We start from the raw sequence: 16,036 nt of genomic DNA, 5'->3' as shown, positions 1-16,036 counted from the left end.
GAATGATCCCTAATAGCAGAAGAGTTAAGCGTTGTACATGGGTTTGTGGTACACATAGCAACCAGCAATGATTGGGAGCCTATCCGGGCCTATTTCCTATAAAGCAGTTTGCCACTGAAGAGAATGAATTTGACTTCACTACTGACCTGAGCCTAATGTAAATCAGTGACCCAGAAAAGCTTTATGTCCCAATACCAATTAGTTTCCACTGCCTGTGCTTCTTTTCTCCTGCCCACTTGGAGCACCTGACATTTTGAAGCAATTAGAGGGCACTGGATCTGTAAAAAGCACTCTGTGTTGGTACTCGACAGAGCTGAACTTTTGTGCTTTGGCCCACGTAATAAAAGCCATCAGAGCTGCCCACAAACTGTGACTGCCCCTTTTTTTGAGAATCTAATAGAACTGACCCCACATATTGACAAAGATTAAACTGCCTTTGCTAACATTTGAGAAGCACAACATTCCTTTGAAGGACCTACAAGAGTATTCAAAACCTCTACAGGCAATGCCAAATTTCCATGTTAACTTATCAAGGTCATTATATATGTACTAGATCCTTTACTTTGGTTAAATAAGTCATATCATAACATACATAATATCTGTATAGCAAAATATCATATATATATATCATATCATAATATACATAATATAGTTGTTAATCATTGATAATAAGTACAATATTGTTTACAGAATTGGATCTGGCATTTATCATGTTTTCATGTTTCGTTGGAGGGATAAAAAATAGGCTCTAATGCAGGATGCCAAAAAGAAAGCAGGGCTGTTCATCTACAGGGGTGACACGTCTTACTGGGCCATGAAGGTTTGTATTCCTGCATAACATGACAGTGTGTTTTTCCTAAAGGCACCAGAAGTGTGACTATGAATGCTAAAGCAGAAAAGGGAGTTTCTTGTTAATTTTTTTCATTCCTATAGTTATGGATGCATAAAATAATCAATTGGTTTCTCAACACTGCTATTAGCTACTACCTTAAACACTATCCATGACTCCATCAAGACACTGCCCAAAGACAGAAATCATTAAGAAACTCCTGACATTGCACGGAATAAGAAGCACATATTTTCGGGGCACCTGAGTGGTTCAGTCAGTTAAGCGTCTGACTTTTGGATTTGGCTCAGGTCATGGTCTCAGGGTTCAGGAAATGGAGCCCCACACTGGACTCTGTGTTCAGCATGGGTCTGCTTGCAAATTTTCTCCCTCTGCCCCTGCCCCCACGCATGTGTGTGAGCTCTCTCTTTCTCAAATAAATAATTTTTTTTTTGTTGTTTAAAGCAGCATAGACTTTCTCTAGGACATTTTTTTCTTTTGGCTTCTCTTATTTATGACCCAGATTTGCCTCTTTCAATTACAAAAATCACAGAAGATTGAAGTAAGGATTAATTATAAATTTAGAATAAAGATAGCCCTTGTCATTTTTTTAAGAATTTAAGTGTCTTTAAGTGCAAGGTACTCTGGGAGAGAAACAATGTTACTGTGAACTGAATCTTGTTCTCTGAAAGATTAGGTACTACAAGGTGTAGAAGCTGACAGCTTCCAAAGATGGCCACAACACTATCTTCCTTCCTACTTTCTCTCCTGCAATTTTATTCTTCCTCTCCTTCAACATGAGGTCTTATTCCTTTCCTCTTGAAGGGGCTGGACTTAGTGACTTGCTTCACTAATAAAATTCAACAAAGTGATGAAATGTGATGTCTAGAGTCAGTAAAAAAAAAAAAAAAAAAAAAAAAGGAAAAAGAAAAGAAAAAGAAAAAGAAAAAAGTACTTGCAGCTTCTACAAGAAACTTCTGGAACACCCACACTCTGGATATAGGTCCTGGGAACCCAGCTTTGAAGTGGTGAGAAGCCCATGCTGAGTGGGTGACTAACCCTCTCACTTAGCCTAACACCATCTGAGTTCCCCGGATGTGGGACTTCAGTATGAAAATCAGGAAGGTCCTTGGAAAAACCAGGGCAAACTGGCCATCCTGAAAGAAAAGTCAGTCATAGCACGGCAGACCATGGACTCAGCTGGGCTTCCAGACAACAGCTAGCATCAGCCAGCAGGTGTGTGAGGTGGGTGAACTCTTGTGGGCAGGCATCAGCTGACATCTGAATACAGCCTCATGAGAGACCCCATGGAAGAACTACGCAGCTGAATCCAGCCAACCCACAAAACTGTGAGAAGGAATAATCAATTATTATTGGGGCAGTTTGTTCCTTGGCTAAAGATATTAGAGATAATGAAACACCATGCCAAAAATTATCATTTTAAATTAGACTTATAATGTAAGTCTTTGATAATGCAAGGCAGAGAAGGATAAGATGCTATATGAAAGGTTGAAATACAGTATTACCCGAATAGAGAAAAGTTGATTTTAGCTTAAAGGCCAAAGTGATCAATCCAAGCAATCTGAAGGAAGTACGACTCACCTAATAGTGCGGGTATGCAGAAACAGAGAACAGACAATGAAGGTAAAACATTCAGGCGCAGTCTACAGTGAAAGAAAGGATGGAGGGGAGAAAGTAAACAAGAACACAGTGAGAATAAGGGAGTAGTGAATAAAGGCTGTAAAGTAAGACTCATACAATGGAAGACCTTGATGGCAATTATTTGGAAAGCATGTGAGAGACAGGCAAGTTTTAGACAAATTAACCTACTGGTGCTGTCCAGCTCTGAGGGGGTGCACGGGAGAAGCTGAGTCCTACTGGGACAGCGCTGCCACCAGCCCCGAGACTTACTCCATGTGAACTACCATTTAAAAGACTGGACAGGCCGAGCCTTCTAAGTAGGATTCCCCATTTCTCCTACAACCTTTTCCATTAAAATTTGAAAATAAGAACAACAGCCTCTAACAGCAAAGTTTCACATTTAAAATTGTGCAAATCTTACAGGAAAAAAAAGTATAAGTCTCCTTGAGGCAGCGGGAAACTAAAGAATGGGTATTGTTTGACTTGTGTGTATCACGGATAGATGCCTGTAATGGATTCTATTCTAAAAGGTACAAAGCATTCTATTGAAAGACTGGCCTCTTTTCGGTGTGATTTTATTTTCCTTTGCCTCTCCCTGTCATTACATGGCTCTGACTTTTAAAAGGAATATTTTACTACCTCTTCTCACACTAGGTAAAACCTTCACTGCCAGCATATTTAGGAGGTCATTTCTATTGTGCTCTTTTTCAGTCCAGAGAGTGACACTCAGATAAAGGTTCTCTCCGAGCACACTCCCACCGCTTCCGTCGGATTACGTGGGCTATGCTGCAAATGCGTCTCTTGCGAGGGTTTAGTATTTGGAAAACCACGTCGGAGGTGCTAAGTAAGGCTGAAGCAAGTCTTCCGGATACAGGTCAGGTCGTGTACAATGTAGGCACCATGCTGAGATGGTGAGAACTGAGGGAGATATAAACCTGGAGAAATATCATTGAACACTCAGCTTACCTTCATCAGTATGCCATATGCTTTTCTCCTTTCCTTTTGGTTCTGTCTCTTAAATAAACAATTGCATTTAAAAATACTGACAAACCATAAGTGACTCTTAATCTCACAAAACAAATTGAGGGTTGCTGGGGGGAGGGGGTTTGGGAGAAGGGGGTCGGATTATGGACATTGGGGAGGGTATGTGCTTTGGTGAGTGCTGTGAAGTGTGTAAACCTGGTGATTCACAGACCTGTACCCCTGGGGACTAAAAATATATGTTTATAAAAAATAAAAAATTTAAAAAAATACTGTAATGCTGACAATACTTCTGCTAGGTTGTTGTAAAATCAAAATCTCAAATCAAATGTGAATTATTCCACAAATTCTAATTACCCACCTTTATGAAAAGAATAGATCTGGTTGAATGAATCACCAAGAGACTATGACATGGCATATTAAGAATGCCTATTGTCAGGAAGAGTGAATCTGAAGATCCTGGCACAATGTCCCAATTAAAGGTAGTTAATGTTTGCTCAGGGTAAAACCAATAAAATTCACAGTGAAAAGTTCTGACAGCTCAAAGGTTACCATACACAGAATGTGCCCTGGTGGGATTTTCTGTTTTCATTGGCACTCTCACTGCTCACTGCATACTTTCCCCAATGGCTCTCTATTAATCTGCATGAGACAGAACAGGTATATTACAAAATAGTCGCTGTTGGCTGAAAAGGGCTATAATGAAAATTGGTAAGCAGTTGTTTTCCATGAGACAATATGTTTGGGGCAATAACTGTCCAAATACTTTTAGTGACTATCTTAAGAATAAATAATTTTAGAATTCATTGTTACTTTTTATTGCACTGAATGCCAGAGATGTCTCTCCCAAAGTGGAGCCTGGTCTGTAGATGTGAAGGCATTCCACTTCATAAATGGTGTCCAAATGTTATCTATCACGATCCCAACTTTTCAGAGTGCAAAACAGAATGGTGGGAAAGTTACAGGACTTGCTCAATGTCATACAAGTGAACTCAAGCTATAGCCATTCCCCAGAGTTTCAAGATTCCAACTTCATGGAACAAATTAAAAGGCAAAATCAGAATTTGAATGATGTCAACTCTGAAGTCTGTTCTTACTGCAATTTCCCACTATCACAGTTTATTTATCTTCCAAGGGATGGAGAACAGCAACTGTGACTAAGATATTTGGAGTCTAGAAATTACAGAAGCAGAGGTAACTGAAACAACTAATGTCCAAAACTGTCAATAGAGTAAAACCTGAAAGGCAACAGGAGTGGATATGGAAAGAGTTGATCTTTGTACTTGGGTTGACCTGGGTCTGAAACATGATTCTGCCGTTCATTTGGTGTGTGATCTTGGTCAAGCAATGACCTTTTCTCCATTTTGGTTTGTGCGCGTGAAAGTAAGGTAATGATGTTATTTTGAAGAATAAAGAATATTGTAAATTTGCTGATAGGCACAAATGTTATGTTTAAAAACGGTAAATATTCTAGGATTATAGAAAGCATGGATATGATTATATTTCCTATTCTGAATTCTCTGTTTGAAATGTTACCTTAATGACATTTAGCAATAAGATGACACACATAAATGATACTTTATAAAGAAGAAAATAATCAATATTTATAAATTAGTGAAGAAGCATTAATCACAGATTGTATCTCTATCACAGTGTAAAGGTTGTATAAAGTTAATTACAGGTTAAATACAGTTACTTAAAAATATTAATAAAAATAACTCAATAATTTATTGCCTTTAATAATTGATGGTATGCAATAAAACATTATCAACTTGGAAAAATATAGAAATGTGTATACACAGTAGCTCTTTAACCATATTAAGAATGATAAGGCACAGCTTATAAAGAGTCTCCGTATTCTGCTTATATACCTTTAATTGTTGATTTTGAGGAGATGCTTCCAGTGTAATAATAGTCTATGAAATATTCACATTTCTTGATGTGAGACTGAATGCCAAGTATACACGCCATGAAGATAAAGTTTTATTTTACAAATCAAAGGAGAAAATAGGACAACTTTCAATGCACATAAACCAAAGCAAAATATCCCAAGTACTGAAACCCTAACTAGAATAGCAGACATTTGGAGAAAGCACTCAACTTCTTTTTTTTTTTTTCCCCCCCCAAACCCCAATCACTTCAATTATGAACATAGCTGCTGTAACTTCATGCTCAAGATTCAGCATTTGAATTGAAAATGTTCAGTCTGGGATCAGATCATCTGAAAAGGCTCTTGTTCAACATTCAATTATTATAAGCCACATTGATAATAAATGAGGCAACGGGTCAAGGTCAGACTTAGCAAGAAGATAGACTTTCCCTGTCATATATAATTTCAAGCAGTGGTCTGACTTTTTAATTGTTAACCTATAATTATGTACATATTTCACATGATTGGAAGAAAATGGGAAGACCTCATGACAAAAATCATAATGTAAGCACCAGCTTCAGGGCAAGTTAATGTAAAGAATCATTTGAATTCCTCCGAGTGGATTCAGTTTTCCCTTCAGTTTATGCAATGCCTACTAGAGCCCGCCTCAGCAAGAAACGAAGATATTTGGAGTCTGATGTCGGGATACCTTGTGCTTGATAGCAAGTTAATAAATCACAGATTATGGAATCAGTGAGCCGCAGGAACTTTACAGAGTATCTAGTTCAATGCTGCCCATGTTAGTGAGGGGGAAATTAAGGATGTTAAGTTTTTTTAAAACACGTTCCCATGTATCATCTCACAATATTATTCTCACAGCAGCTTTGTGGTGTAGGGACGAGCTCTCTAGGGAAAGAAGACAGAGTATCTTTTGGAAGGTCACTCAAGGTGACAGGAGACCGAGAGACACCAGGATCTAAAGAGGGGCACAGAAAATTCAGGGTTTGTGGTGATGAATTAGGGATCCAGAATAACCAGAAATCTATAGAACGCCCACAGAAGACAATCAGAGGGCACGTCCGATGACTATGACATTACGAGCTCTGGGATTTTCAGAGGCAGGATTTATTTATAGAAGTGAGAGAACAGAATGAGACACGCAAATGGTCAAATGAATAACTGACATCGGAGTTGGTCGAGAAATATGCCCCCGCCAGCAAACACGTACGCCGGGATGTTTGCTACTTCAGCTGCAGCAGAGGCCCAAGGCAGCTAGGAAACAGTTGTATTTGGAAGTGAGAAGCACATGGATGGCGGTCAGGACCTTTGTTTTGTTAACTGTTGACTTTGAAAAAATCACATATCCTCTCTAGGCCTCAGTTTTTCATCTAGTATTGTAACTTCATCACAGAACTATGAGGATAAAATGAGAAAAGAATATAAAATTGTTATTAACGAGGCCTTGGAATCCTATAAATGCTCAACCCAGAGAAGTTATTAATACTGCTACTATTAGTATCCTTATTTTAAAATATAATATTGTATTTTTTTTTTTAAAGTCATTGGGGCACCTGTGTGGCTCAGTGGGTTAAGCCTTTGCCTTCGGCTCAGGTCATGCTCTCAGGGTCCTGGGATGGAGCCCCACATCGGCTCTTCTGCTCGGCGGGGAGCCTGCTTCCTCCTCTCTCCCTCTGCCTGCCTCTCTGCCTACTTGTGATCTCTCTCTGTTAAATAAAAATAAAATCTTTAAAAAAATAAAAAATTGTTTATTTATTTATTTATTTGTTTTTAAGTGAGCCTGAACCTGGAATTTGGAAATGGGTTACAGGCTGGGACTGGAGACTTACGTGTTTTATCCAAAGTCATTAGAGACAGACTAGAAAGCCACATTCTTTGTTATCCACATTGCCTTTAGCCACCTTTTCCCCCAAGATTTTATTTATTTATGAGAGAGAAAAAGCAAGCATCAGCAGTGGGGGAGGGGCAGAGACAGAGGAAGTAGCAGGCTTCGGGGCCTGGGGCTTGATCTCAGGACCCCAGGAGCCCATCAACTGTCTTTTTAATTAAAAAAAAAAAAAACATTTTTTTTTGACATTCTCAAAGGACCAGTTAAATGAAGTCACATGTTGCAACCCAGATCATATATTACCTTCAATCTCAGTTTCAGGAAAACTCTGCTATGGCTCATCATGAGATTTCTAATTTGCTGACAAACATGAGGGCCTGATTTTAAAGCCTCTCCTTCTGGTGTATGTGAGCTACATGACCCATGAGTCAAGAATGGATCACGAGTCACTTAATAGGGGGATTTTTTTTCTTCTTCAATGTAAACTAGATATTTACACCAAAATATTACATTTTAATTGAAAACAATAAAAAGCAAAGTTGTAAATAATTTCTGAAAAACAAGAAAAAAGAAAAATGTTTAAAAAATTAACATCAGGGAAGTCTGGATAGTTCAGTCAGTTGAGCATCCAACTCTTGATCTTAGTTCAGATTTTCATTTCAGTATCATGAGTTTAAGCCCCATATTGGGCTCCAAACTGGGGGTGGAGCCTGTTTAAAAAAAAAAATCTCTATAGATATCTATCTATATATAAAAATACCCTATATCTTATATCATACTCCAGTTTTGTGTGTTTCTCTCTGTATTAGACCTTAGCCTTATCCATGTGGACATCTGTACCAAATGACTTCTCCCTACTTCTTAAAAAGGAAAATTCAGAGGGGCATATAATGTCCAACATGCCGAGAACATCTTGGAAGACCTTCTTCAATACATCTATATAATTTGTGCTTTTTAATTCCCTTTGCTCCCGTAGCATCTTTGCATTGATCATATGTATTTCATTTACTGAAAAACAACAACAAAGCTGTCCAAGCTAAGAATCTCTTGAAAGTGCAGACTAGGTCATATTTATGTCTATGTCCCCACTATTAAGAGCAATGTCAGGTACGCAATAGGTACTTAAAAAACAGTTGCCACAACAGTCTTAGTTTTTAAAAATACTCTAAATATCTTCCTATAACCTTCATACTATTGTACTTCACAATTGATTTCCCAAAACAGAGAGAATCTCACTCCCAGTGTCAAGAATTACAGATGGGAATGCCCACAGTTTTTCTAAGAATTAGAAGCCTAGGAAAGCCCTCCATCCAGATGTCTTCTCCCTCTCTCTCTCTCTCTCTCTCTCTCTCATCCTGGAAGACTGGTGAGTCTAATTCCAGGTAGGAAAGTCTGCAATGAGCTACTCAGTGAAACCATTACCAGATTCTCCCTGTACAATACTAATTTACCCCCTTCCCCCAGCCTTGTCCTGCTCCATGGCTCTCTGGTTCTTTAACAAAGGAAAGATTTTATGCACACTATCCAGGTCAGATTCATGAAGCAACACAACCCAGCCTGATCAGAGAACCTAGATAGGCTTACATTTACGTCAGTTGAATTATAAGAATGAAAGTGTAATAAGTTACATATTTGTGTCCATTTAGCTAACACTCTGCAAGAAAAACAGTCATAATACAAATTGTCCTGACATAGGACTTTAGAAAATTCCCCTGACTTATCTTTTTAAAGGATTATTTTTTTAAAATAAAACCACATTTATTTCTAATCACACTATATACTAAAGGGCAGAAACTTTTGAGAACTCAAATTCAACAAATATAATTTGGCTTTAAACTGATAATAGTGAATTAGAACTAGTTAGAAGGAATCTGCTCTGGTATTAATAATATTCTAGAAAAGAAATATGAAAATCATAGGTCCCTAAAGAGTATTTGTAATTTAATCCTAGTATACAGGTAATGCAGGATTGAGTTCCCTAGTGAGGATTAATTATTACCTGTAATGTTCACAGATTTGAATTTTTACACTAATGGCATCATGCTTGGTACATTCATAGTTTTCTAATTTAAAATGGAGCAATGAATCGTAATGATCACCAACAGTGTCACTCATCTTTTATTAAGAATGAAAACAGATCAGTATTTATTTCATAAAGACTTATGACATTTTAATGGTTATTCCATCTTTGAATGGAATAACTTAAACTAAGCCAATTAAGCTAAGCCATTTAAACTAAGATAATAAGCTCATGGTCTGAATCCATCTTAAAAAAATTTTTTTTTTGTTGCTATGCCTGAGAAGATATATTTTTCTAGAATTTATTTATAAAATGAATCTCCTCAGATGTCTGAGGAGAAATATCTATGTGGACTTCATAAATAACACCACTCTAAAAATCAAACAAAACAGAAGTGTAATGGCTTCAAGATCACACAGTAGAAGTGAGAGAGTAATGGGATATGAAATTATATATAGTTTGAAATTGGAAAGACAAAGTTTAGATTCATTGCTTCTACAGATTAGGATTGAACAAGTAAAGCTTCTGTTGACTTATCTCTTCCTACAGAACGCACAAAGAACTGCAATTGAAAACATTGCCTCCTTTCTGAGATACACTGTGAGTTTAGTCATTCCTTTGTGTCAAATTCCACAAAAGGAATTTGAGAAAGAAATGAGGAATGATAACAGCTAATTCTGTTGAACTACTAGGCATAGTAAAAGACTTGAAAAAGAAAGTTTAGGAGGAACTCTGAAGAATATAGGCCAATGAAGAAAATGTACTTTAAAGTTTTCTATCATTCATTTCTCTCTCTGGACATGGCTAATGATACATTGGCTATTTTTTTTCTTCATTAACCATCTAATATTTAGTGTTGAAAATAATATCGCTAAATCACATTACAGTATTCTATCTCCTATGAGAGTAAAACATAACATTCAACAAAATATGTTTAAGAGCCAATTTTAAGAACCACCCCACCCCTACATAAAAGGCGTCACATTAATAGTTTTGCTCTCCCTTTATCTTTATGACACTTCTATGTTCAATAACCTAAAAAGGATTCCTAAGGCCTCCTAAAAAAGTCTTTTTCAGCAGAGACCAGGAAACACAAAAGAAGTGTATGAATTTTCTCAATTAAAAAAAAAAGAATATACACCAATTATTTAAAAACAAGTGTGATAAATAAGACAGTCTATGTAGTACAGAGATGAGAGTGGAAAAAAAACAAAAAACAAAAAACAACAGAATGGCTAAGCTGGGAAAATCCTTTCTGTTACTTTAAGCAACTCAGTGAGACATAAAATGATGACTCAAGAAACTAACAGGAATAAAATTCAATTTGAACCTGACATTGCCTATTGATTCACAAGCAAGACTCAGTCCTGAATTCTAGCTGATGGCAGCTGGACAAGCCCAGTCAAATAGAGTTTCACTGAATGTATGGGACAGAATCTTTTCTTCAGAAACAGCAGCAATGAGGTTTTCTTACTGAATTTCAAGATATGCAAGTCCATTAAATAAACACTGAGGGAGAAAGGTGGTCTCTTTGCATGTTTTCTCTATCATTCACTAAATTCACTCTTGTTCATACTGCCTTTGTATTTTTAGCGTTCAGACTACACAGAGAAAGCATCTAAGTGTTGCAAGTACATGCTGACCAAAGAAACACTCAACGACCTGCAAACCCAGGCTCTGCCACTTATGGATATGATCTTGAGAAAATAAGGAATGAAAGCATCTATTTCACAGAGTTTTCAGGAGAAATTAGATTCTTCCTTCCTTCCTTCTTTCCTTCTTTTCTTTTCTTTCTCTCTCTTTCTTTCTTTCTTTCTTTTTTTCTTTCTTTCTTTTTTAAGATTTTTTAATTTATTTGACAGAAAGAAAGACAGCCAGAGAGGGAGCACAAGTGGGGCGGGGGTGGGGGAGGTGGATGGTGGGAAAGGGAGAAGCCGGCTTCCTGTTGAGCAGGGACATGAGGCTTGATCCAACCTTGGGATCATGACCTGAGCTGAAGGCAGATGCTTAATGACTGAGCCACCCAGGTGCCCCAGGAGAAATTAGATCTTATAGGTGATGTGCACACAAGTACTCAGGTCTTTTCAGTTTTCTTTAAATAGCAACTATTTTTTAGCTATAAACTCTAAATGTGGTTGTGAGAATACCGGCTGGTTAGAATCAATTATTTATGTCTTTGCCTCCTCGAAATTATAGTTTCAAGTCCTCCAAACGTCCCTCAAAGGCTGTATTTATTTTTAAACCATTTTCACCTTTGCGGTTTCCTTCTTAGAATAAACTGTAACCACATGCCATTATTAAATTTAGAAGGAGAGAGGTCCCATCCCTAACAGTTTTGTTGTCAAATTCAAGGGCAAGACACAGACTCTTCAAGAAGCTACATGCTTACTCTCAAAACTGTATGGTGGATATAAAATACAATTTAGAATCTTCTGTATTTATCAAACTGAAAGCTTAACAGTGATTATATACGACTTAAATGGGAAGTCATTTCTTTTTTCCTGAAATATCAATACTGGGAGCTCAAGGAGCCAGAGTCTTTTTGAATATTCACCATTATATTCTTGGAGAAAATAATCGATGGGAAGTTAAAAAGCTGATATAAAACATTTCGCTAAAATAAACTAAAAACTGAAACTCCCGAAAGCTGTGCTGGTATCTTTACAAAGGCAGCTAAACTTGAGAGGATCTTCAGAACATGCATCTTTCAAGGTATAAACAGAAGGGAGAAGAAAGAGAGCACCATCGTCAAGTAAGTTTGAGAAACATTTAATTGAGGTTAAACAAGTTTAATTGTGTTACTTCACTCCGTGTGTTCCCATTCCTGCTGACTTCCCAAGATGAAAATATGAAATACGGTATTTCCAAAAGTTATTTGGCCACAGAATCCCCTTTCAAAGGATACCGAACAGAAGTAGGGCTTTGAAGAACACACTTAAGAAATAAATCGGGCCTCCTTTCAAGACGCCTTCTGTTTTTTCGGTTTGGCCAGTGACCGCGATGGCAAGAGCAAGCCATTGCGCAACCCTGAGATTCCTTCTACCTGCAGGGAAAGCAGCGCCTTTCTGAAAGAAAATGCTCTGTGACATTCGTATTCCGTGTAGCTTTGGCCAGAAATAAAACTTTCATTTAACCAGAAGTAGTCAGAAAAACTCAAGCATTATGGAGATACGTGTATTTATTTACCAGCGAATGTATCCTTCAGAATCTGGCTTTAACTCTTCGCTAATAAGCATCCGAGGTAGTAAGTTAGTCAGTAGTGGCATTTTCCTCATATGTTTCTTCCTTCCTTCCTTCCTTCCTTCCTTTCTTTTTAAATGATTTTTTTATTTACTTGACAGAGAGAGAGGAGGAAGCAGACTCCCTGCTGAGCAGAGAGCCTGATGCGGGGCTTAACTCCAGAACCCTGAAATTATGAGCTGAGCTGAAGGCAGAGTCTTAACCCACTGAGCCACCCAGGTGCCCCTCCTCATATGTTTCTTAAATAAAGACTGTGCTAAATCACAGGTAGCTTGCTCCTCATAACAGGCAATTTTGTGTGGGTTTTGTTGTTAGGATGGAAGGTATGTGTGTTGTATGTGTATACATGTCTTCATAACCTTTGGATTTAAATAAACTGCAATTTTTACAAGGAAAGGATCATCTGTAATTATCTGGGCATTTCCAGACTAAGAACTGCACCTATAAAATAAAAAGAGGCTTAAATACATGATTCCTGAATTGATTCTTCTAGGCTCCCTGCCTTTTTTTTTTTTTTTTTTTTTTTTTGGCGGGGTGTGTGTGTGTGTGTGTGTGTGTGTGTGTGTATTTTAATCCCAGTTAGTTAATACACACGGTTATTTTGATTTCAGGTGTACAGTGTAATGATTCAATACTTCCAGATATCACCACAAATGCACTCCTTAATCCCCATCACTTACTCATCCAGCCCCCGACACATCTCCCTCAGATAACCATCACTTTGTTCTCTATAATCTGTTTCTTTCCTTTTTCCTTTGTTCATTTGTTTCTTAAATTCCACGTATGACTGAATCATATGGTATTTGCCTGTCCCTGGCTTATATCGCTTAGCTCCACCCATGTCACTGTAAATGGCAAAACTTCATTCTTTGTTATGGCTGATTAACATCCCTTGTGTCTATATACTACATCTTCTTTATTCGTTCATCTATCAGGGGACACTTGGGATGTTTCCATAGTTTGGCTATCATAAATAATACTGAATTAGTTGTTTTTTGTTTGTTTTGTTTTGCTTTGTTTTGTTTTAGGTAAATACCCAGTAGTGCAATTGATATTTTTGACTTTTTGGTGAACCTGCATACTGTTTTCCAGAGTGGTTGCAACAGTTTGCATTCCCACTAACAGAGTAGCAGGGGTCCTTTTTTCCACATCTTTGTTGACACTTTGTTGTATCTTTTGGGTGGTTTTTTGTTTTTTGTTTTTTTAATTCTAGCCATTCTGATGGGTATGAGGTTAAATAGCTCATAGTTACTAGTTGTTTTTTTTTCTTTTTTTTTTTTAAAGATTTTACTTATTTATTTGACAGAGAGAGATATCACAAGTAGGCAGAGAGAGGCAGAGAGAGAAGAAGGGAAGCAGGCTCCCTGCCTAGCACAGAGCCCGATGTGGGGCTCGATACCAGGACCCTGGGATCATGACCTGAACAGAGAGCAGAGGCCTTAACCCACTGAACTACCCACGTGCCCCCATAGTTCCTAGTTTTGATCTGCATTTCTCTGATAATCAGTGATGCTGAGCATGTGTCTGTTTGCCATGTGTGTGTCTTCTTTGGAGAAATGTCAGTTCATGTCTTCTGCCTCTTCTGCCCCTTTTTTTTTTTTTTTAACTTTTTTTTTTTTTTTTAACTGTTTTGGGGGAGGGGTTGAGTTTTTTAAGTTATTTATATATTTTAGATACCAATCCTGTATCAGATATGTCATTTGCAAATATCTTCTTCTATTCAGCAGGCTGTCTTTTAGTTTGTTGATTATTTCCTTTGCTGTGCAGAAACGTACTTTGATGTTGTCCCAATTGTTTATTTTTGCTTTTACTTCCCTTGCCTCAGGAGACATAACTGGAAAAATGTTACTATAGTTAATGTCAGAGAAATTATTGCCTGTGGTCTCTTCTAGAATTTCTATGGTTTCATGTCTCACATTTATGTCTTTAATCTATTTTCAATTTATTTTTGGGAATGGCATAAGAAAGTGGTCCAGTTTTCCCAACACCGTTTGTTGAAGAGACTTTTTCAAGTCATCTGTAAGGCATCTTTCAAGATATCTTCAATGTCTTCTTCCCATTATATGTTCTTTCCCCACTTTGTCGAAGATTGACCATATATTTGTGGGTTTATTTCTGGGTTTCTATCCCATTCCATTGATCTATAGGTCTATTTTTATGTCAATACTATATTGTTTTGATAGCATCAGCTGTGTAATATAACTTTATTTTTTGTTTTTCAAGATTGCTTTGGCCATTTGGGGTCTTCTGTGATTCCACAAAAATTTTAGGTTTGTTTGTTCTACTTCAGTCAAAAACAATGTCGGTATTTTGATAAGCATTGCACTAATTAAATCTGTAGATTGCAGGCACATTAAATGTCCTTCCATTTCTTTGTGTATTCTTCAATTTTTTTCATTGGTGTTTTATAGTTTTCAGAGTACAGGTCTTTTGCTCTTTGGTAAGGTTTTTTCCTAGGTATCTTATTATTTTTAGTAAAATCATAAATGGGATTTTCTTTATTACTCTTTCTGCTGCTTCATTATTAGTATATAGAAATACAACACATTTCTGTACATTGATTTTATATGCTGCAACTTTACTGAATTCATTCATCAGTTCTAACAGTTCTTTTGGTGGAGACTTTGTTTTTGTTTTGTGTCCCTCCCCACCACTCTTTAGGGTTTTCTATGTATAGTATCATGTCCTCTGCAAATAGTGAGAGTTTCTTCCTTACCAATTTGGAAGCCTTTCATTTCTTCTTCTTGTCTAACTGCTGTGGCTAGGACTTCCAGTACTGTGCTGAAGAAAGTGGTCAAAGTGGACATCCTTATCTTGTTCCTGAACTTAGGGGAAAAGTGCTGTTATTCTCCATAAAGTATGATGTTAACTGTGAGTTTCTCATACATGACCTTTATTACGTTGAGGCTATGTTCCCTCTAAAACTACTTTGTTGAGGGTTTTAATCATGAATGGATATTGTACTTTGTCAATTTTTTTCTGCATCTATTAAAATGGTAATATGGTTTTTATCCTTTCTCCTATTGATGTAGTACTTCCTGTAGATTGAATCGCAAATACTGAACCAACCTTCCATCCTGGAAATAAATCCCACTTGATCACTGTGAATTTTTTTTTTTTTTTAATGTATTGTTGGATTCAGTCTGCTAGTATTTTGTTAAGGATTTTTTTTCTTCTATGTTTATCAGAGATAATGGCGTGTAGTTCTCTTTTTTAGTGGCATCTTTATCTGGTTTTTGCATCAGGGTAATGCTGGCCTGAAAGAATGAATTTGGAAGTTTTCCTTCCTCTTCCATTTTTTTGGGGGGAAAATAGGTATTAACTCTTTAAATATTTGGTAGAATTCCCCTGCAAAGCTGTCTGGTCCTGGGCTTTTGTTTGTTGTGAGTTTTTTGTTTACTGATTCAATTTCCTTGCTAGTAAATTGCCTGTTCAAATTTTCTATTTCTTCCTGCTTCTGTTTTGGTAAGTTACATGCTTTTAGGAATGTTTCCATTTTCTATGTCGTTCAATTGTTGGCATATATTTTTTCATAGTAGTCTCTTAAAATTATTGGTATTTTTCTGGTGTTTCTTGTTATTTGTCCTCTCTCATTTATGACTTTTGAGTTTT

At 37.1% G+C, this 16,036-nt stretch overlaps 1 protein-coding gene across 1 annotated transcript in view; it reads right to left on the bottom strand.

Annotated features, from left to right (window-relative positions):
* Positions 1 to 16,036, bottom strand: part of LUZP2 (leucine zipper protein 2) — a 495,906-nt gene that overhangs the window by 412,747 nt on the left and 67,123 nt on the right. The gene's annotated exons all lie outside the window — the stretch shown is intronic.

Source organism: Mustela erminea, chromosome 9, assembly GCF_009829155.1.
Source record: "Mustela erminea isolate mMusErm1 chromosome 9, mMusErm1.Pri, whole genome shotgun sequence".
Classification (NCBI taxonomy): domain Eukaryota; kingdom Metazoa; phylum Chordata; class Mammalia; order Carnivora; family Mustelidae; genus Mustela; species Mustela erminea.
This window is presented reverse-complemented; position numbering and strand designations above follow the sequence as displayed.